A 5644-nucleotide genomic window follows, 5' to 3' on the forward strand; every position below is an offset into this window, starting at 1 on the left:
GGCCTCAGCTGGTCCTATAAAAGCCAGGGAAGCCAAGAGCAGATACACAGACTCTCCCTGCCTTTAGAGAGAGAGGGGCCTGGCTGCTGGGAAGCTCAGGGTGCCTAGAGTGAGGCAGGGCTGGGGAAAGGCCAGAGGGGCTGGGGAGCTCCAGGCTGGCAAATCCCCAGGCTGCAGGGCCTTGTCCAAGGCCCCATAGAGGTACTGGGTTGCAGAGAGAGGCAGCAGGTCCAGATCCAACTTTGCCTATGATGAGTGGCTTATACTGCAGTCTGCCTCAGGGAACGGGGGGCTAGTTGGTGACTGGCAGTAGCCTATGACTGAGGCGAGGTGGGGATAGGGGGTGAGGGTTCCCTGGGGAGGGGAGACCCTGAGACTGAGGGGTGTATGGCCAGGGGGCAGCACCCCAGATAACGGGGCACTGGGTACGAGAGGGGTCCGAGAGGGACATGGGGGCCAAGCGGCAGCGGACACTGGCCTGCAGAGGGCGCTCTGGAGGCTGGATGAGCTAATTCCCGAGACAACCAGCAGGAGGCGCCGCAGGGGTGAGTCCCACACTGCTACCGTTATGCATTAGGTCAGTCTCGTTCCCCTCTGGCCTTAGAATCTATGGAAACCACAGATCGGGATGTGTTTGTGTGTCCCCAGTCCCTGGAGAAATTTGAGTCTGTTCCAGCCCTCAGCGACAGGGCCTGACTTTTTAGCTTAAGCTACAGAGATTTATGCTCCTAGCTCTGGAGATCCCTGGTGCTGGCCAAGATGGCGACCGTCACGTTGACACCTGGCGTTTGGTTCCTTGAGAACTAGTTGGGTTCAGGTCTGGCAGGTGGGTTGCCTGCTCTGAAGGAAGCTTAAATGGTCTCATCCAGTGATGTGTGTGGGTGTCCCTGCCAGGCATTCACCAGCCAGGAGGTGCAGGGGTCAGGCTCACATAGAGCAGCCCAGACATTTCACAGGGCTTTTGGGTGATCCAACCAAACTCCAGGAAGGCCGGTGGGATGAGCCCTTCTCTCTGCTCTGAGGTGTCTTCCTCGGTTTTCAGTGGAACTTTTCAGTGAAGCACAATTTGGGCGGGGGGAGCAGAAGGGAGGAGAGATGCTTGGGTCTGAGGTTGAGTCTGCAGCTCTGCTTTGCCCGTCCTGTGCTGCAAAGGTTATTTTGGCTTCCTCCACAACTGGGTTGTGTTTTCACAGGCAGCTTTGTACTGCTGGCGATCACATTGCCAGCAACCCGAGGCTGAAAAACGGCAGAGCGTGCAGAGAAGATGAGTCCACAAAAATGATTCCAGGGCTGGAGAAAATGTCTCATCGTGAGCTTGATCTGTTTAATTCAGGGGTTCTCCAACTTCACTGCACTGCGACCCCCTTCTGATAACAAAAATTTCTACACAACCCCGGAGGCGGGAGGGGGACCGAAGCCTGAGCCCGCCCTAGTCCTGCTGCCCCGGGGGGGGGGAGAGGGCCAAACCCGAGCCCCACCGCCCTGGATGGGGGGGAGGGCCAAAGCCCAAGGGCTTCAGCCTGAGGCAGGGGGCCTGTAACCTGAGCCCCGTCGCCCAGGGCTGAAGCCCTAGGACTTCGGCCCCGGGCGGTGAGGCTCGGGCTTTGGCCCCAGGCCTCAGCAAGTCTAAGACAACCCTGGCAGCCTCATTAAAATGGGATCCCGACCCACAGTTTGAAAACCGCTGGTTTAATTTATCAACAAGAACATGGAGAGGTGATCTGATCACTGTGTATCAGGACCTTCATGGGGAGAAATACCAGGTACTAAAAGGCTCTTCCATCTAGCAGAGAAAGAGAGAAGAAGAACCAATGGCTGGACGCTGAAGCCACACCCATTGCAATTGGAAATAAGGCACACCTTTTTAACAGCGAAGGCAATTAGCCATTGGAACAAACTATCCAGGGAAGCAGTGTATTCTCTTGATGTCTTCAGTTCAGGACTTGCTGCCTTTCTGGAAGATGCTTTATTCAAACACAAGCCATTGAGCTCAATACGGGGGGGGGGGGAGAGGGGGATGACCGGGTGAAATTCAATGGCCCATGTTACCACAGGAGGTCAGACTCGATGAGCTAATGTTCCCTTCTGGCCTTAGGAATCTGTGAACTTCTAGTCTTTAAATGCTGTCTGCCATCGTTTGCTAGCGAATGGCAATGCCCTGTGGGTTTGGCATGCAGTGGGGAATGTGCCGTGGTCTCCCTTTCTTAGGGTCTGGGGTGTTGTGTATAAACCCCACATTGGTACAGAAGGGGTTAAGGAGCAATTCTGGGACCAGCCGACACTGCCTCACCGCACCTGCTGTAAACCCTGCTCCAATGCTTGGACAAGGAGCTTAACAGGGAGCCAGATGGCTCAGAAGGGGGAGACGTGACCTATCCTACCCAACCCACTCTGCTCCTGACTGCAAGGGAGGGGCCTGTAAGCGGCGGCAGCCACCCCTAGCCCTAGAGCAGGGGTCGGCAACCTTTCCAGAAGTGGTGTGCCGAGTCTTCATTTATTCACTCTGATTTAAGGTTTTGCGTGCCAGTAATACATTTTAATGTTTTTAGGTCTCTTTCTATAAGTCTATAATATATAACTAAACTATTGTTGTATGTAAAGTAAATAAGGTTTTTTAAAATGTTTAAGAAGCTTCATTTAAAATTAAATTAAAATGGAGAGCCCCCCGGACCGGTGGCCAGGACCCGGGCAGTGTGAGTGCCACTGAAAATCAGCTCGCGTGCCGCCTTCGGCACACGTGCCATAGGTTGCCTACCCCTGCCCTAGAGGAAGAGGGAAGAGACCCAGCTGAGAGCTTTCTCTCTTGGGCTGAGCCCTGAGCTGGAAGCCTGACTGGAGACGGGCTGATCAGGGACTGTAGCCTGCCGGAAGCCCTGGGCGGAGGGAGAGCATGACAGATCCTGGGCGGTGGGAGTGAAACCCAGGAATCTGAGCCACTGTGAAGCTGGGGCTAGGCCACACAGAAGAAGGCTACCAGCTAAGTCCCGCTAGGCTGAAGAGTCAGTTGTTTCTGCTATTTTCTGTTGGACGTCAGGGGAAGGACTTTTGAGGCCTTATGGAGAAGTGAGTGGCCCAGGGAGGTGGCCTGAAGCAGTCCAGAGTGTTTGCAATCACTGCCTCTCAAAGGCCCTGGGTTGAAGCCCCCTGATGGGGACAGAGGAGAGGACCTGGGTTCCACTACCACCCACCCTTTCTGTGGAAGGGGCATAAACCTCTTCTCCCCTCACCCCCCTTGGAGAGAAGGAGAGGATGGAGACATTGTAAAGCCTGAGTCAAGGACCTGGAACCCCCAGAGGCACCCCCATAGACAACAAAGGCCAAATAAGGACCCTTTGTGGGTGCACAGCTTTGCACATACAAATATTTGCATGCACGTTTCAAAAATCTTAGCTCTGGCCTGCAATAGTCAGACCAACACTGAAGAAACCCACATGTGGGATTAGATAAGGACAAAGGGTTAAATTAGCTTGGCTAAAAGATGTATATGTGTTGCAGTCTGTGCAAAGTGGTGGTGGGAAGGCCTTGAAAGATGGTATGCTTGACTGGAAATACTGGACCTGGAATGTGGTGATAAGATTGGAAGGAAGTCTTGGAAGAAGAGACCTCAATTATCAAGAATGGTTCTGACCAGTTTTAGCAAAGAAAAGGATTCAAGAAGTAGTGACCACGCTCATGTGGGTCCCGATAAATGAGGTACAAAAGGGTGGACTCTCAGAGGCTTCGTTATTAGTGACTGCCGGTCCTGTTGGAGCTGGCTAACATGGGTTTGAGCATCCTGGGGTTAGGCCTGTTCTAATTACCTACAACTGCATGTTATTGGATGGATGGAATAATTGCATAGGCATTCACGGCACGTTTGCAGCGGCTGTATAAATACCATTCAGCCTTCGAATTTAAGAAAGGAATTTACGGTTAAATTGGTGTTGTGATGGTATCCTATAATTCCAGCACCATCCTGGATACGTCAGTCCTGGCCAGTTATCGCCCAGTGTCAGACTTCCTGTTCCTGGGCAAGCTCCGAAAGAAGCCAGCCTGAGGTCAACCACAAGCTCATCTAACTTTCAAGACCCGGCACCACCTGGCTTCAGGCCAGGACACGGAACAGGAGCTGGTTTCATGGCCCTGATGGCTGAGTCCTCCTGTCAGTGGGGAGAGGGCAGCCATCCGGGCTCAGCCCCTGGGCCTCTCTGCAGCGTTCCACACCGCGGGCCAGGCGCTTCCACTGGCTCCCCCGAGAGGTGGCAGGGTCCACGGGAAGGCGCTGAAACGGGTTGAGTCCTTCCAGGAGGGACGCCCCCAAAGAGCAGTGATGGGAAACTGCCCCTCCCGCCCAGGCTCCTCGCTTGTGGGGCTCCACCAGGGTCAATTCTCGCTCCGGCCCTTTCCAGCATCTACATGCAACCACCGGGCGAACGGGCCAGACGACACGGACTCAAGTGCCAGCAACATGCCGATGACGCACAGCACTGCCTGCGCTTCACCACATCCGACCACACCACTGCCACCAGGACGGCCCAGTGCTTGGGTGAGATCAGCTCTGGGATGAAGAGCAGCCGGCTGAAGCTGAACCCGAGCACAACAGAGGTGATGCTGTGGGCAGGGAAAGTATTTTTAAGAAGTTGCAGCTATGGCACAATCTTTGTTGTTGAAGATGCACACCCACCGTTGGTGAATTCAGTCCATAGTCTAGGCGTACTCTTGGATTCCCCGCTGATGCTGAGCTCTCATGTCGCAGCATCCGTGAGTAACACTTTCTGCCATCTCCACTTGCCTGGGAGCCTCCATCCCATCCTGGCAGATAAAGACCTGGCCTCAGTTATTCCTGCCTTTGTCACCTCTCAGCTGGACGACAGCAATGCGATTTACCTGGGGATGAAAACCTTCAGCACCTCGATGCCAACTCTGCCTACATATCTACACCAGCGACACCATCATAGGACCTAACCAGATCAGCTACAATATCACCGGTTCATTCACCTGCACGTCCACAAATGTTATGTACGCCATCATGTGCCAACAATGCCCCTCTGCTATGTACATCGGCCAAACTGGACAGTCCCTACATAAAAGGATAAATGGACACAAGTCAGATATTAGGAATGGCAATATACAAAAACCTGTAGGGGAACACTTCAACCTCCCTGGCCACACCATAGCAGATGTAAAGGTAGCCATCTTACAGCAAAAAAACTTCAGGATCAGACTTCAAAGAGAAACTGCTGAGCTTCAGTTCATTTGCAAATTTGACACCATCAGCTCAGGATTAAACAGACTGTGAATGGCTAGCCAACTACAAAAGCAGTTTCTCCTCCCTTGGTGTTCATACCTCAACTGCTAGAGGAGGGCCTCACCCTCCCTGATTGAACTAACCCCGTTATCTCCAGACTGATTCTTGCCCAGGGCCGGCTCTAGGCACCAGCAAAGCAAGCAGGTGCTTGGGGCGGCAAATTTGCAGGCGCACAAGAATCCAGCATGGGAGCTGAGAACCAACAGGGAGCCCTGGGAGCTGTAGTTCCTTGGTTAGCTCCCTGCCTATAGAGCCAGCCCTGGAGCAGGGAAAGAACTACATTTCCCAGCATTCCCTCGGCCGCAATTAACAGGGAAGGACTGTGGAACTGAAACCTCATGCTGCAGCTTGCTGTAA

This window comes from Emys orbicularis, chromosome 1, assembly GCF_028017835.1.
Source record: "Emys orbicularis isolate rEmyOrb1 chromosome 1, rEmyOrb1.hap1, whole genome shotgun sequence".
NCBI classification, from domain to species: domain Eukaryota; kingdom Metazoa; phylum Chordata; order Testudines; family Emydidae; genus Emys; species Emys orbicularis.